Source organism: Anopheles merus, chromosome 3L (genome assembly GCF_017562075.2).
Source record: "Anopheles merus strain MAF chromosome 3L, AmerM5.1, whole genome shotgun sequence".
Lineage (NCBI taxonomy): Eukaryota > Metazoa > Arthropoda > Insecta > Diptera > Culicidae > Anopheles > Anopheles merus.
In genome coordinates this window covers 20,390,010-20,408,181 of record NC_054085.1, presented here as the reverse complement: position 1 = coordinate 20,408,181, position 18,172 = coordinate 20,390,010, and the positions used below count along the sequence as shown (strand labels likewise).

At 44.1% G+C, this 18,172-nt stretch overlaps 1 protein-coding gene across 1 annotated transcript in view; it reads left to right on the top strand.

The window, feature by feature from the left end:
* Nucleotides 1-1,097: 1,097 nt before the first annotated feature.
* LOC121598520 (Ig-like and fibronectin type-III domain-containing protein 1) overlaps nucleotides 1,098-18,172 on the top strand; it is a 118,700-nt gene continuing 101,625 nt past the window's right edge. The window contains exons 1-2 of the mRNA XM_041925490.1: nucleotides 1,098-1,237; nucleotides 3,018-3,141. The gene's annotated coding sequence lies outside the window, so the exon portion shown is untranslated. The remainder of the gene's footprint in view (nucleotides 1,238-3,017; nucleotides 3,142-18,172) is intronic.

The following is an 18,172-nucleotide window of genomic DNA, read 5'->3' as shown; positions in this document are numbered from 1 at the left end:
CTCTTTCTTGCGTGAAATGAACTTAATGAAATGGGAATTGGACTCTATCATGTTGGGCACCCCATGTTGGGCAAATCTAATAGGAATTTCCAAGGTTCATGTCCAAAAACGGTGCCTTATAGTTCAATTTCCATCATATAAAGTTCACTTCCCATAGGAAAGAGTCTAGGAAGTGTCACACAACTATGAAAATTCCTGGAAAACCTTTTTACTGATTTGCGTTCATAAATAGAATTACACAGTAGTATGGAAAAATACATTATAATTTTACAGAATTTTTAAAATATCGCAAAACTAGTAATTTTTATCTTTTCCCTTGAAATGAAACGAGTAAAAGAGAAAAAAAAAAACAAAAATCCTATGAGCTGCACGAGAAGAAAGGAATTAAAAATAATGAAGCATTGCAACAATCATCAAACTGAATATGGATACTTTTTTGCCAGTTGCTGGCAACACTTGCCTACACGGTCACGGAGCAGCATCCACAGTTTTTGCGCCACACACAGAGTGTTTGTGTGTGTGTGTCTTGTTGATTGCACGTTTTGTTTACATCGCTCATTCGTTTCTCACATATTCTACGCCGCTCAGCAGATCCCACTCAATCTCAGAGATAATAATGAAAGAGTAAAAAAAATGGATTCGATGCTCTCTCGTCTCAAAACTGTACTTACATGCTGCTCGCAAACAGTCGCAATTGTATGCAAACACCCCGAAAGCAGCTTGCCGGTGTTTGTGATAGATAAAAATTGGCTTAACGCAACAGCAGCTCATACAGATCCGAGCAAACTTTTGAACCATTTTTGCTCCAACATTTCCCCATTTTCCGGCACCGCTCTCCGCTTCCCTATATCTTCCACCGATGCCGCTGGACGGTGGTTAGATTACACGGTTTGTTTGTTTTCGTTCGTCTCACCCGGCATTACAAAAGAGAGCGCGTACACTCTCCTCCGACGGCGCCATGTTGAGAGCGGGGACACCATGTTTGCTCTCGGCGCCATATTGCAGCGCGCGCGCGCTCGCGCTCTCTCTCTCTCTCGCGGTTGGTACAGAAATAACAAAGCAAGCCAGTAGTGCGCTCATTCAAATAGTAGCAGCCACGCGCCGTCGACGGTTAGATTGCGTCGAGACTTTGAACCGTTAGCACGTCGCCGTTGCGTCACAACGTTTCGCGCGTCAACCGTTTCGCGTCTTTACGCCAGTGAGCGAGTGTGGTCTCTTCGGTGGTGACTTTTGGCAGGTTGGCCCGATTGGTTTACAGTGGCTGTGTTTACCGAGCAAGGAGTGACAATTTGTAGAATTTTTCCAAGTGTTTGTTGTTGTGCAATCGGAAAAATATTTTCAATGGTCACAAAAAAAGGCAAAGTGGACAGCAAAAAAGCAAAAAATTAATAACAATTGGTGGCTGGAAACTTTTTTCGTCTCAACGGTCGTGGGATTCGGATTTTATTTATTTTTATCGTTTTGCTCTTATTATAAGCAATAGGCGCGAGTGAATGTGTGTGTGTGTGTGTGTGTCTGGATAATCGAAAAGTATTACAGGAAACACTTACGGACCTTTGTTTCCGCCCCCTCTCCTCCTTTTTCCCCTCTTCCCGCTGTCAACAACCATTTAGAACGGAAATTCTGTGGCGGGAAAATAAGATATCCTTCCCACAAAAAGAAAGGTGGAAAAGTTTCACCCCCAAACGACGGTCCCTAAATCGTCGCCAAAAAACGCGCGCGTGAGGGGAGGAACGCGTGTTTTCCATTATTAGCAGCGGCAGGGCAGGAATGGGTCGCGAAGCCAAAACTTTTGGCCAGCGTTTTACTTATTCATAAATTGTAGACGCGCGCGCGTTAGCAGGGATTTGGATTCGGTGGAGCGTTATGGGTGCTCTTCGCAAAATCTGCCCGCCAAAATCACTGCCAGATGATTGCCAGAAAGGGGAAAAGGAAAAAGGGCAACAGGGTAGTGGACAAGGAAAAGTAAAAGCATCGCGCCCGCTTGTTTTTTTTTGGGAAATGGAAAGAAAATGCGCCACGGGAAGAAGCGTGAACAGTGGCGAAGCAAAATCAAAGCCAATAATGCACACTGGCGTGATTTCGGTGTCTGTCGGTGTGAGTTTGGTGGCAAAAAGGGCTTTCGCGGTGAGTGCTGGCCTTGATCAAGTTCGATCGACTAAAAGGAAAAACTTATAACAAGGGAGCGAGTGGTGTGGTGTGTGAGTGAAGAGAAACGATTTCCACATGTACGTTCTAGCAAGAGTGCGTCAATTTGTGTCAGTGCCTGCATGTCTGCCTCTGTGTGTGTGCGTGAGTTTCGGTCGTAAATGTTTATGACTCAGTGAAGCACACGTTTCCAACTCGCCCGCATCGTAAATGCCAAGGAAAAGGAAACAACCAGCGGAAAATTACACCTGCGTTGTTACAGCGTTCCTGACCGGTAAATGGAACTGAGTGGAAATACACCCACACACACACACACACACACATGAGCCTACGAATCAAATATTAAAATCTCACTTATGCACGAGTTCCTTTGCGCCGTCGTCTTCAAGTCGCGTCCATTTGCGTTCGGTGCCGGTTCGGTCTGATGGCGTGGTGCCTATTCAATATCAATTCTGTATCACTGCGGCGTATTTTGTTGGGTGGGTTTTTACTTTTGTTTCGATATGGATTTTCCCGTTTTACCATTTTGAACCGTGCTAAGTGTAGCAAAAAAGGCGCTTCATTTATTTTGATGAGGCAGCTAAGGCGAAAGAACGAGTGTGAACGAACAACGAGAGAAAGGAGCATTGAGCAAAACACAACTTTTTTAGAGCATTTTTCCGTGGCTTTTTGGGCGAGAAAGTGTGTGTTTGGTTTCAACATTTACCTCGAGATTGAAGGTGTACAGTGTATAATTTCCACTTGTTCAAATGTACCTATTGTATGTTTGTGTTCTGGAGTTTTTAGACCATTTAACATGCTGATGATATTGATTGGATGTGTCCTGTGAACCATTTATTTTAATCATTTTTTTTATTAATTTTTGTTAGCTTTTGTAAAGTGTAAAAGTGACAATTGTGTGACTTGTGTTCAATATAATAAACTGGTTATTAAAGTGTTGCTGTGAACGACACATCGAGTAAGGGACTATTCTCTGGTGAAATTGTTCGCTGGGTAAGTAATGACTTTTTCATTTGTCAATTGAAAGCTCAAAATGAAATTCAAATTATTTTTGACATGAAATATTGAATGTTTTATTTCCAGAATCTAAATTCAATCCTTAGCTAGTGTAAGTTAATTTTAATGGAGCGATATACAGTGAGTTCTAAAAGTATTCGTCTAGCTCAGCGGTCAGCAAACTTGACGACCATAAGAGCTAAATTCTACAATAATGTTCATAGAGCTTCACGCGAAGAGCCAAATTGTTAACGCAAGAGCAAAATTGTATGAAACTTCTATGAAATATATGAGCTGTTAAGAGCCACCATGTTGATATCAACGCCATGCATTAAAATAGTACAACAGCAACTAAACTCACCCACCTCTTCTCGTTTTCTTATTAGCCATCATAAAATGTACTGATTGATGGGTTATATTGGAATTTTTGGATGGCTGCTTAGTTGACAGTTTGACACACATTTCGTGTCAGAAAAATGGCCAAACGCTGATCAGACGAATGAATGAGGTCTTCCACATGTCCTATAAGCTTTTAAAAGGCTAGGAAAGATAATAAGACTAGATTTATGCCATCATGCTCTGTTCCTTTGATTCCCCCGCTTTTAGTACCTCCCGGACCACTCGAAGTGTAATAGAAACAACAGAAGTGCATTAATTTGAAATCAAGCCATTATCACATTGATAATAATACTAATAATTTAATTCGTGCCTACGTAGTTATTGGCCAGCGTAGCTCAGTCATATACATTTTGCGCACCAGTCAGACGACTTTTTTGTTTTTGGTTTTTTTTTTTTTGGGTGATATTGCACTATTTTAATGCATCTCTTCTTTACAAAATGTGTTTTTTACCAACCTTTGCATTACTTTTACCGATCATTGCCGCCTTGCAGCCTTCATTCGCCTTTTTCTGTAAAATGTTCAGCTAGACGAATACTTTTAGCATTCACTGTATGTAGTTATAAAAATATGAAAATATATTCATATCCATTATTAATTTTTAATTTTTACAATTAATTTTTAGTTTTTCAAATCCCAAACGACAAACATACATAATTTATGTAATCTTCCATCGAACTCGCTCAACATTGTTTATCAATTTCGTCAACATGATTTTCAACCATCCAATGGCAAATATTTACTCTTTATGCTACGTTTTTGAAGCATGTATAACGCGGATAAAACGTAGAAAAAAAAGCTTTATAATAATTCATTTTGGAAAACTTTGTTCAATATCAGCAGGGAAAAAAATCAGAAAATTAATGCTAGAATGCAATTACATAGATTACTTGTTGCAGAGAAATATACAAAAAGACACCAAGAACCAATCAAAGGCATAAATAAGCGCTTTAAAATCCAATACAAGTTTCAGACTTCCAATTCGAATGGTTTCAACTCCTCTCGCATTCCTAATTGATATCATGCTCAACCTATTAGCATGGGAGAATTTAATTAAACCGCTATCATTGTTTGTTCACGCCGCTTCCCGGGCTGAACGTAAACACAGGCCGAAACGGCACCATCGAGCAAGACGGTAAATCAATAAGACTCTCGCTTTGTCATCATCGTCATCACAAAACGGTGCAAATGGGATTGAATATAAATTTAAAATTCATCCTCCCGCACCAACCATCCGCCTTGTTGCGGCGTAAAAGAGCAAACCCAACCGAGCGCTAACCTTCTTCGAAATTCCTGCACAGCTTTTCCTGCATCACAAACCTTTGTGTTACTTTGTCGAGCCTTTCCCTCTCCTCTCCAACAACTGGCTTAGCTGTAACGCATTTTCCAAGGCACACTTCGGTTTTTGCGCGCGTACCGATTTAAATGTAACCGTAACGCGTTCTTTAATGAATTATTAATGATGGACTCGCGGGCTTGGGTTTAGGGGCATTTTCTCCCGTCGGTATGCCCCGCGGCAAGCATATCGCATATTCCGGGGCATCCCGTTCTTCGCTCGCAACTATGCAAAAACATGGCGCACGCCAATATGGAAATGATTGCTCCAAACAAACCGGCCGCCCCACTTCAATTAGCTGCGTTGGTGGGCCGAGGCGGAACAATGCGGCAACTCAGTGTGATGAGTTTTGTGCAGCCAGCAGTTCGAACCCAAAAAAAAGACGAAAACAATCAGCCCAAAAAACCGAGCTTCTCCATTCTGCAGACGCAACCGCAAAAGGTTGGTTGGCGTTTGTTGATTGAGATGTTTTTCGCTAAATTAAGCGATGCTAATTATGTTGCTGCTGGCGGCATGCGGCTGCAGAAGGCAAACGGTCAGCGCCGTTTGTTTGTGCCAGCGCCAGCGGATGACGAACTATTTGCGAAATAATGGTGCGGAAGGATTTTCCGGCCAGCGAAAGGCGTAGTGTAATTATGATAATAATTTGTAACATTCTTCTATTGGACTGGCCGACACGGGCACTTGCGCATGGCACGCCCTGGGAGATGCTTTGTTTTGCAAAACCTTTTTAATTTTAACCGTTCGCTCGATTATTTTGTGAATCGTGGCACGACAACACCAACCGACCCTTAAATAATCGCTTTAATACATCTTTTAACATTCAATGTTTTATATTATTTCGATAGTCGCTTACCTTTTTGCAACACCTTTGCAGGACTCCTTTTGGGAAGTCGGTTTTATGGAGCTTTTTTAATGCTTACCCTTCATAAAAAATATAGGTTTGTAGGTTGAACATTGAACCCTTGCAACAAGCAAAAACTCCCTTTTTTCAGGTCCGTTTTGTTTCTGTCTGTATGGGAATTTGGGGCAATATGGTCTTGGTATAACATCGTAGCGTCACTCAAGAGATGTTACGGAGGTTCTTGTTTTCTTCAATTTTCAATAATTAATTTATGAAATTGAGCTTTACATTAATACATTAATGTAAAATAATACATTTGTTTTTTGCTTTTATACTCTAGTAATACTTAAATACACTTCATCAAGAGCCCTGTAAAATTGCCTTATAAAAAAGCCATCCGCAAATGGGACCAGATAATAAATTTACAGTTTAATCTCTGTTCTATGGCATCTACTTAAAACACTTAAAATGTAATTCTGCACTAAATCCTAAAACATGATATCGTAATTTCGTTATTAAGGTTGGCCATTGCGCCCAAATCTCCCATACGATATCGAACTTTTATATCCTGTTTCATCCTTCTTTTTTTCGCCTCGTTAACGTTGATACTCAAAGGTAAAATAAGCTTTAAGCTTTCCCATAAAATACTTCGATCGATTTTGCAACAAAAAAAGGATGTACTTCTCGTCATTGCAAAGCTACCCAAAACTGGCTGACGGTTGGTTTTCCTTACCAATCGTTCACCGAAGTGGTTTGTACTTGCAACATTTTTATGATGGCCACTTCAAAAGAACCGTTTTTCCCGTTTTCCCTGATGGTAAAATATCTCATAATATCCTCCCAATCTCACACTTTTCACCGAACGAAACGGTTTGGCACCAGAAAAAGTTAAACCTGCCAATATGGAATTGTGAAGCGGCGGACAGTGGTGGTGATGGTCCTGATGCTCGGGAATCTCTTTTTGTATTCCACATAATCGTCAATTTTTCGTCCCCGTCATTTCTGCTGCTGCTGGGTGTGTGTGTGTGATTATGCAACGCGTGGATACACAAAACCCACCCATTCGAACCACGGTTTTCCACGGAAAGGCAAACGGAAACAGTGCGCACGAATTACAGTTTCCGGACGGCTGGCCAACATGAATGGCATCCGGTCCGGTACGTGCGTTGGATTTTCGCCAGTTCCGGCCAGCAAACGGCGACAAAAAGGGAGGAGGAAGAAAACAGTACCGGTTCGAGATCAGCTGGCGATAATCCTGTTATCGAGAATTTCACCCCCAGCGAGCCGCCTGTGCGCCAAAAATCAATAAGGAAATGAGGGCAAACGAGTGGGTACGAAGGGGGAGAATAAAACGACCGACACAGATACAGTGAGTGAAAATATTGGTCAGATAGAATTTGGCCCATGGTTTTGGTTTCGCTTTCAGTGCTTCATCATAAGTGGCGAAGAAGGGGAAAGTTACCAGTTACCAGTGGGCGATAGAAACCAGACGCAGATACTAGCAAACACGGCGGCCCAGAGGTAAATGATGCAGCCTGTCGATTGGTCCTCACATTACATCCACTTTTGGGGTGGATTGTGTGAAAGACTCCGAGCCGAGTTTGTTGCGCGCTGTTGGAAGCAAATAACTCCATATTCGCAGGATTAACCGCCGAGTGGTAGTAGTCGGGCTGCCGGTGAAGCGTACGACGAGATGCTTAGGATTAACGATTCGTCCACCGGAGGAACGGCGGGCCGGCACGGGGGCCCCATTCTTCAGGCAGAATGTTTGTGGGTGATAAATACTGCAAAACCAGAGCGGGAGGGTGAAGTTAAGCTTATCGGCTGGGGTAGATTTGTGTTTGATAATGTTCAGCCCCGAACGCAAGCTATAAATCATCGAGAAATTACCGAGTAGTTGAGTATCCTATCAAGTGTGTATCTTTTTTTGGAGATTTGATACGCTGGACAGTTGGAAGCGCGTGAATTGGCTGGATGAAACGTTGTAAATCTAGCCGGCGGAAGATAAATGTGAACGATCTTGGTTGCGGTGCGTCGTTTTGTAAGCAATTTACTTGCCTTGTGCAGGGCGGCTTTATAGTGGTGTGCGTAACGCACAAGATTGGATTAGAACGGTTCTTAGTTCAATCCTAGATTCGATTTGTTTAAAATGTCAAACTTTACTAATTTGTTAAATAACGCGTTTTTCGGGCGATAAACTGGGTCCAGAATATACTACTAGCTCTTTCTTGGCTTTTAGAAAGAATGCTTTATCAGACTGCTTTGATGCTTTATCAGAAATGTTTGATATTGAGACAGGCAAAGTCTGGAATCTGTTGATGGGACCCTTTCCGTTGTAAAATCGTAGGCTGAAATGTCAGCCTGTCAGCTGTTTGCATTGTATAGCAGTTTTCGAGCAGCTATCTAAGTAAGTATAATATACAAGTGGGCTTATCCCAAGGTGTATGAATTTAGAAGGCTGATTTTTATCGCTTCTGCTTCTGAATGAAAATATTAAGAGTGTTTTGAGTATTCGTCAAGTCTCAAGAAAGCTTGGTTGAACAAAAGTTTTCACTCATCTTGTCAAAAAGTGATATTCAAATTTGGTTTAAAAAAAAAACATACTATGAGACCACCTGGACTACATACACTTTGATTCTAGATTCCACCACGTCATCTCTTTGAGGCACCTTGGGGTAAATGTAAACAACACTGTGTTTTCGAGCAGGTACTCGAATCTAATTCTAGCTTTGAGGCTAGCATAATCTAGACTGAAAATTGCAGGCTAGTTTTTTGTGTGGTTTTGTATGGAGTTTTTACATGATTTCAGCCTCCAACTATCAAACTCCATACAAAAAACTGACTAGAATCGTGAAGGGCCCCGATTCCAGACTTCACCTGTCTCAATAACAAACATTTCCGAACACTTCAATTGTGGATAAGCAAATATTGCGCTTTGTGACTTCTGGGTTTAGAAGACGCCGGACTGGACTCTGGACGCTTTGCAGTCAGTCAGTCAGCACAAAGATGTAGTATGAAATGTTCAATGCAATGCTAACAACTCACTGCTTTTGATGTCTTGTGTGATTGCTTTACATAGTTCTAATTATTTAAAGCCCTCCATAACCGGTATACTTGTCTTGCGTCGTGAAGGTATACTATTGACTTAACATCTGAAGAGGGCAGAATAAAGTCAACAGAAGCGTTTATCCAAATGCCATCTAGAGCGATTCATGCTTTATACCTAATCTTATCAATACAGTTGAACAAATGTATATTTAATGATTGCTCTTCTGGTACCTACGCGTTCATGTCATACCAGCCGCTAGAACCTTGTCTGTACCACGTGCAGGCGGATACTACTCAGACACTGGTGGATGGCCTCGTACAACAAATAGAACTGAAATTAGATTATCCTTGTACCATCCATATCCCTTTTTTCACAGTTGTGCTCATTGCATCTTCCCATTTGATTGACACTGATTGATTGAAAGTGCAGAAATTATGAAATCTATACCTAATATCAACAGTGCTGCGCTCGGTTTTACAATCACAGTCCGGTAGGCGTCTCCACGACACGCGGGTCTAATAATTTTAATGGAACACTCTTGTCATCATATCCCCATCCCGAGCAGCGTACCGTGTCGGCTGGGTAAGCCAATAAGGCCACCCGGCTACTTGACCGAGCAGAGAGGAAGGCACGAAACTTGTGGCACGCGCCTCCACACCATGTCGACAACCATTGCCTAGTGCCAAAAGGGCAACCCGATGAAAAACCCATTCCACGCACACTGTGAGCGAGGATGGTTTTTCCCCGAAGGCTTACCCTTCAATCAAGCCAATATCTCCACCGGGAGCCGTTAGAAAAACACATAAACCCGGCTCCTACACACACACACACACACACACACACACACACACACACACACACACACCCACCCCGGGAATGGGTAAATCTGATCAGATTCGATCTGATCAGAGCCCTCCTCCGCCTTCGCACTTTTCGGTCGCGATTCTAAGAATTCACTGGCGATTGCGAAGTGGACTGAAAAGCGCACACACCACACACACACACACACACACACTTGACGAGCGCTCGATGCTCTTGGTGTGTTTACCGAACGGGGGCCACCGGAAAGTCCATCCGGAAGGATAATTTTCTTCCATTTCCAATCGGGATCTGCCGCTTCCTTGCTCGTTAGTTTGGCGGGCCTGCCGGCCCGTTAGGAATGACGGTGATGATGATGCATGCTGGAATCTGCTCCTGATTGGAATGTTGGACGGCTGTGGTGTTCCGTGTGTTTGTGTCTGGCGTACGAAAGAAGCGAGAGAGAGAGAGAGTGATATGTGTTGCGTGAAGCCTCCCAGGAGAAAGAGTCCGCTTCCGTGCCGTTTGAATTCCCATCAAGCAGACGGGCGCTGGGAAGGCGTTCGTATTTCCAACGGTTCGGAGAGGGGATTGAAATTTTGATTTACCAAAGATACTTCTTCGTAGGCTGTCGGTCGGCGGTGCGTAGTGTGGCATCGGATGCTTCCCTCTGCGATGGTTTTCGAGCGCTATCGTTTGTCAACCGTTTGCTTGTGACGTTTGCCTGACAATTTGCGAAGTTCAAAGATCTGTCCATCCAATCATCAGCTTCCCGTAGCAGCTTCCGTGTAGCGCGGTTCTGCAGGACATTCCCAGAGTGATTATCGAACCCTCGGCTCTACATGGGGAACGTGCTCCAGCATGCTCTCGCTCGGGACAGTTCTTGCAAGATAGCTTTCCCGGTGGTTGCGTCTTTAGCCGTGTCTAATTTCAACGCGTTCCTTACGCTAAGTAGCATGTATATTTGTACCTCCGTGTGTGTGTGTGTGTGTTTGTTTGTTGAAATGGCATCGTCCGCACATGTGCTTAACACTGACAACCGATGGACAACAGTGCCCGGGCTTCAGGCATAGGAGGCACAGAATACATTAACAAATAACTAGCGGGCACTGTCCTGCTGTTCGGTTCGCTGTGTACTCGCGCAGACATGCCTTGACCGTGTTCAAATTTCGTACCAGCCCAGCGAGCACACCGGGCACGGCGCTTATGATGAATGATTTATACGGCACTTTGCATGGTGCCTTGCCCTCTTGCTCTGTGCCATCTTCGAGTTGCCCGACATGCCCGGCCGGGTTTATGCAATCAACAATATATTCTACTCACCGCTGGAATCGCCCCAAACAGCGAGCTAGTCAAACTAGTGAATTAATATCAATTACTTAGTACCTCGTACAACATTGAGCAACAACGTGTGTGTGTTGAGCTAGAAGTATAATATGAATACGATATTGATTAAATTGTATTGCGCGAATTCTTTAGCAGTTTGTTCACTTCGTAGGACTATTTTTAACCAACCACTAAGCTACAGCTGATACACATCCCTCCAGCTTGATGGCAGCCTCTGCTCGGGTTACCTTTCTGCCTGTCGCATTTCGTGTTCTGTCCCGCCACGCGTGCACGTACGCTTCGGACGCTCCGTACGGATTAACTAGAGCGAAAGATAGACCAGAGACAGCTAGGCCAAAACAGCTTGACTGCTTTGCAAATACGATAATTAAATTCTGACCAAACCAGTTTCTATTGCGACCGTGCCGTGGGCCTCTCGGTCTGAGCCTGCAGCAGCAGCCGCCACCAAAGTTCTTTGCCTCTTCTTTATTGGGTTACGGTGTATGGGAGCGCCTTAGGGCCTTTTATTCTTGGCCGGTCAAGATCTAGGCGTTAGGGAATAAGAGGATTTAAAAGGTTGTATGCATACTTTACGGCTTATATTTAATATAGTAGGAGCATTTTTTCCTGAATTTCATTTAAAAGAGAAAGGATCAACTTCTAAAGAGTGCTAGAGCTATGGAGTCTCGTCTTTACGCACGGAAACGTATGAAAAGATGGACTTAGTCGCAGAAAAGCTCTCCAAGCGATCCAAACTTAGCCCGCATATCCAGTATAGGGGCGTACCAGTTCGTGCCAGCTGTGTTGGCATGTGCGAGCTGTGTTACATTACACATTTGCCACCAACCCTCCAACCACCCTCTGTGTTTGTGTGTGTATTTTCAAGGTTAATAAATCCACCCAAGCTCGTGGACCGTAGAGCGTTACGGCGGCGGCGTCGGCGACGTGGGCGATTTCGGTGTGAAGTAGACTGGTTCCCTTTCATCGTACCAGCTTTTCAACAAATTGTATAATTCATCTGGCGATCGTTGCGGTAGGGTAGGCCGGGCGAAAAAAATCGCTCGAAACGAACCGAACGGTGAGCCGTGGGGAAGAAAGAAAAAAAGGGAAATTGAATACTTGCCCAACCGTATCGCGTATCGGCCTGTCGCTTCCCTTCCGCCGCAGCAGCGTAGTTTAAGTTCAAGTTCAATTAACTCATGTCAATTACATGATGATCGGATCGGTAGTTGGGGGAGGGACTAGTTTTTGGAGAGCTTAATGTGTACCGGCTCCTTTCGCTACGGTTGGGCGACGGGTTTTTGGACCTTGGGTGGTGTGCGGGCTGACTCAAGTGGCCATTACGGTGATCCTTTCCCTTTAAGCGGAGGTGGCAGATGTAGCAAAGCGTAGTAGTGGGTGCCTACGAGGAATCAATGCCCCAAAGTAACTGTAAATGAGGGGGATTATTTCAGCAGTCGAAGTGGTCTCCAAAGAGCCTGTTACTGATAGGTTGAATGATCTTAATGGGAATGCAAGAAATCCGATTTTTGGAGCGATTGGAATGGTTTTTGTGGGATAAGAGAAATGTTTCCAATGTACCAGAACTTTGTTTTTCTTATCAATTTACAATTTAAAGTACATGAACTGGTATATTAACCAGTTTTCAGAGAACGCAAAGCTAGCGCCAAACTTGAGGTAGCGATTTGGTTTTGCTACACAATGACCTTCAGCATATATGGGAGGAGAAACTGGCAAGTCATCGCGATGGTTTGGTAGAACGAAATCCCCGCACAAGAAGACACACCTGAATGGCAAGAGTTAAAAAGCACAAGTTGTCTATGGAAGCTGTATCTTACTCCAAAGTCAAACCAGAGCCAGCATACAACGGCCATCTTCTAACGCTCATCTTCCATGTTTGGCATGATTTCGAGACGATGACTTCCAATTTCGTGCTCCACACGCCGTCAAGCAAGGTTCTTCAACGTAAAGCCTTACACAATTCAAGCTTCACGCTGGTGTATCACAACGACCAATCAACCATTTCGCCAATGGTGGTGGTGATGGCGAAGAAACTTCACTTCCGAAAGCCATAAGAAACCAGTGCTATCGGTCAGTGATAGAATTTGAAGTTCGCAAAACTCTTCGCCCTAAGAGCGATTGAAAAGCCACAGGCTCAATGATGGCTTAAAACCCGGAACCCCAGAAACCTTTTTCTTGTTTGGTTCACGGTAAAGATATTGAACTCGACCCGATGGCCAGTGTGTCTACCGCACAGGGCCTGCTGACTTTCATCGTTTTCGTCTGGGGAGCTGGGAGAAAAAGGATTTTGTGAGGGAGTTGTAACGCAAAGAAAAGGAAGAAAAGAACTGAAAGAGATTCCATCCATACCCGACTGAACCCCGGGTGTGGCCGAGAGGACACCCGGAAATGGAGCCCGCTTTGGGTGATAATGATGCCGCTTGTTCGTCAGGAGCGTCAGGATGATAGGCAAAACCGGCTGTTGCCAGAAGGATGATGTGTTTATGATGTGTTGAGCCGTTCTATCCGCTCTTCCGAGAAGGTACTGCAGGTAGAGATGGTAATTGTTTTGAAGAATCTATTTTAATAGCAGTCTCGTTGAGTAAATACTAAACGGTTCCTAGAATCTAGACACAAGGTTTGCTCTAAAGTGATGTTTGTTTGTGAGTTGCTAGTAGGAGGTTCCAACGATTTTGCCATTTTCCATTTCGAGTACTCGAGTGGTGTGCATCCTCTTGTGCTGCGGGGGTGTCCTTGCATGACGAGGGATAAATGACTTCATTTGGTCATCTCATTAGCGACCAGCAACCATTGTACGGCACATTAGCAAACTTTGACAGTTGTGCTCGCCATTCATCACTGCCAAAGTTCGGCAGGTGGCTGGTTGGGCAAAAAGTCGTTAAGATGCCGTAGAGAGAGAGGGGGAGGGAGGGAGAGCCAGCCATGCTACTAACGAGACTACTCGGGTCGCGTCGCGTTCGTTGATGAGCGTGCATCTATTTCTTCAGTCGGTTACGGTACGCAGGCGGGGCGTTTATTAACGTTGATTGAATTCTCGCGAAACGCACCACGATGCCACGATGCGTATCACATATCTGCTGTTTTTCCTTAGTTGGTGGTGGTGACGGTTGATGGTGCAAACGAAGGCCAACGCTTCAAAATTCTTGTGCCTAAAGTTTTGAATCCCCCCCCCCCCCCCCCCAGCTCCGTTTGACATGGTTGCATGTTAATGAAACGTGCTCGTCTCACGAGGCCAAATGCTGTTACCTTTCACGTTATCTTTGCCTCGCCTGTCTGTCTATCATGGCGGAAAGATTTTTGCACAACTTCATTTTTCCAACGACCGTGTGTAAATGGTATGCGGCGAAAGGATTTTGTAAGTTTTTGGTGTGGAATTTTTACACAATCGGGCACGCCAAAACACGCTGCATTACATTGCAGTATGTTGTGCGAACGGCAGCCACACTCTGCAGATTATGGTTGGTCGGTAAGGAAGGCACAACAAAAAAGTGTTTAAGATATCATCCCATTTTGGGTTGAAAATTGCTAGAACATTGGAAATTGGCGACTTGGTTCCTGTTTACTTATGCTCTCTCTCTCTCTCTCCCTTACCCAGTTGGGGGTATATTTGAATTGGATCTTTGGGACATGCAGCACAGATAAGGGTAAGGCGTAAAGGTAGGAACTGGGCGTAAAGAATGCGTAATCAGCACGAAATTAGTGAAAGCTGTGCTGCAGATGTTGCTGAAGTCGCGTCAGGGAGTGTTCCTTAGACATTGCTCTCTACAATACCCCGGTAGCTCCTGCCAAGAACAGACACACACACACACACAGAGTTCCTTCGATCCTTAGTAATTAAGTTCTGATTCGTGTTGTTTCGGCGGCGCTGGTTGGCGCACTTCTGCCGCGCTCCGTTTCGGGTGGAGCTGCTCGACGGCCAAAAGTTTCGCGCTAATTTTTCCGGCCCCAGCATCCAAGCGAACAGGCATAAGTAAGTTAATCTCGGCAGACACTTTCGTTCGCCCGCTTCTGGCCCGGTACAGGCTGATTAGCATAATTTTGAATAGCGAATTGGGTATACGGTAATACGGTGTATTTTTTTCCCAAAGCTTTGGAGTTCATATTCTTTTGCAGGGATTTTTTTCTTGTCTGGTTTTGGTACCGTTATTTTTTTATGCCCGCTCTTTGCTGATACGGAATTAAAAGGAATGTTTTAAAAATGAGATCAAAGCGGGACTAAAATGTTCTTGAGCAGAGCTCAGAACTTCCTTCAACATTGCCAACATGCATATGAACTTGTCCTATCCGATTGGAAATTAAATCCCTGCAGAAACGTCCGCTTGTAACAACCTTCCAACGACCTGCAACACTGTCGGACATTGATTTCGTCAAATCGAGCTCGCTTCTTCTCGGTTCTCTGGAGCTGGTCGCGCGAGTACGAACGAAACAGAACTCCACACACTCGCACGCCGGTTTCTTATGGGGGCCGGTTTGGCAAGCATGGTTCAGTGACCTTTCCGGTGTTTGGTCGAACCGGTCGAACCATCCGCACTACCTGCCCGGCGCTGCTTCTCCCCCTCCCCGGTTAAATCGGTATCCCTACGGAGCGTACCCATCTGCGATGGTTTATAATTTTGTTTTGTTAAGGTGCGTTTCTGGGGCGATGCCTCCGGTGCCGGAGCCCTTCTCGTCCTCCTCCCATCCAGCGACAGATTTCTCACTTAGAAGTCCGGCGGGGGGTTAATCACATGTTATTTTAGCGAGCATGATACAGGTTGTTGGCTGGTGCTATTTTGTGTATCTCTTTCACAGTGCGTACCTTTCGTACTCGGGCGTTTTGTTCAGAAGTCCAAGGCAGGACGATTTGGTTCTGTTCGTAGAGTCGTTGCTGTTACAACTGATGAGAGTTGATTTTGTGATCACTGCACTGTGCAAACAATGGTACGTCGTATTGTTGTTAGCAATTGAGTTTTTAAACCCCCAAATTCTTGACAAAAATATACCAAAAAGACATCGCAATGATTAATGGTTTACAAAGTAGCATGTTTTTCCCCATTTTAACAACTAAAACAATCCCTATTATCCGTGCTTCTTCGTATTCGCTGCGCAACCGGTAGCCTCTGCCGAGCATGTGGGCCCTCTTTCCTGTCGAACGAGTTTTGCAAACTCATCGAAATCATATCCGAAGTTTTGAAGGAAACACATAGCACATAGCACGAGAAAACGGTGCATAGAGGTGTGTATTCTCCAGCACGGGAAAGGAAATGAATTATGACATCGATGAAGATTTGCGAATAAAACCATCCTTACATCCCCGACTGCCGGCACGGGCACGAAAGCGAAAAGGAACCTATCAATCAAGCCCAACCGGCAATAATGATGTCTCATCATTCACGTTGCATTAGGTGGTATCTTCCGGAGAGCCAGACTGAGCCGGCGAATTATTGCCATTGTGATGCCAATGTTTCGGAAGCTTTTTTTTCTTCTTCTTTGGTTTGTCACATATGAGGTGTCTGAGGTTGTAGCTGTTGGTGTGGATGACAGCAGCAGCTAAAGTATATTGAGAAGCAAATTGGTAGTATTTGCAGGCATTTTACGATAGTTGGAATGCACATGGAGGCGTCCGCTGTAATAACTGTGTTTAGTTGGATTAACACATCATATTAAGCTATGTTAAGGAAAAAATCAATAAGACTTACAAGGAGGTACAAACTGTCACAAAAGTGTACTCAAAATGTCTTGGATAAATGAAATCCCGTGTAGTTGTCGTGCTAATAATAGGCATTTTAGATTTGTTCCAATAATTAATAATTAATTCCAATTCTTTGCAGGAGATGCTCCAACAACTGCACAAATTCCATTACTCAAATAGCAACGACTCGACGCAACTTCCGCCCCAAAATCTTTTATTAAATAACCTATTTCCTGTACTCTTCACTTCAAAGATTTACGTAAAGATATAAGCAACACTATTCCAAGTAACTTCATCTCTTAAACGAAAATGGATGCAATGAAGAAATCTACGTCAAATATTTAATTGGATATTGTTCTGCGTCAGCTCTGTTCTGTCGTTTGGACCCAATGCTCCTCCCCAACCGCTACAACACCTGCACCATTTTGCTAGCAAATTTTAAATTTTATTATAATTACAACCGTCGTGGCAAAAAAAAACACCTTCCCCTTCCGAACGTCCAAAAGATTATTATGCAGCGAACGTGTCATCAAGCGGGCTGGTTCATAATTTAATCCAGGAATCTTAATCTACTTCGGGCGCAGAAATGGGAGCAATATTCCAGCGATGGCTCACGAGACCACTATTTCCACGCGAACTGCCAGGAAGCGTCAACTTCCTGACAAAAATCCAGCACTAGGTGGTGGTGAGAAGATGAGGTTTTCCCCGGTTTTGCTGTGCGCAGAGGGTGTGTTTTGTTTGAGTGTTATTTTTTACCACAAATGGAAAGGGACCACCAAAAACCCATCGGAAAGAGCCATCAAGCTCAGACTGTTGAGCTGGGCTGCTTCCGCCATGTGCGGGTGCTGCTTGTGTAATAACTTCAACACGCAGCTGGGAGCTGCTGCTGCTGCTGAGGATTTGATTCCTTACCTTAATAAATTTCAACCCACCGGTGTTAAAACCTTCCCGGTTAGTAAATGACCACAGGATATTCTGCAGACGAAGGAAATGAAAACAAAGAGAGGAGCGAAAAAAACAACAAAAACACTCTTTCTCATGAAAATGAAGATGGAAGAGAGAGGGAGAGAGAGAGAGACACAATGAGGGAATGGACTAAAAAAGACAGAAATTAAATTATGCAACGGATCTTGCAGCTTCCATTCTAAGTTGACATTTCCATTTTATCCTGTCCCTGGGTTGGGCTGTGAAAGACACTAAGCGAAGCTAGAGACGAACGTGAAGGAAGCATAAACCGGAAGGTACCGCCAACTGCTTCTGTCCGGTTCGGTGAAAGTCCAGCATTATGGTTTTTTTCTTCCACTTCCACACACACATACGCACTTCACAAGAACGTTTCCATTCTGTCCGGCACAAAGACAGTGTTCTCTAGTTTCCCCCTCCTCAGCGAGCGGAGACCATCGACCAAATGGAGCATGCAGACCGGTTCGTTCCGTTCCGGTGGCTGAAAGTGTCGTTCACGGAAGTGAAGTCGAAAAGTTGGGCACACCGCCCTTTCCCCCAGTTTTGGTCCGGATATGGGGTTGGAAATCCACTCAATGAAACAAAGAAAATGATGATAGATAACGATCTACGCTTTTCGCATT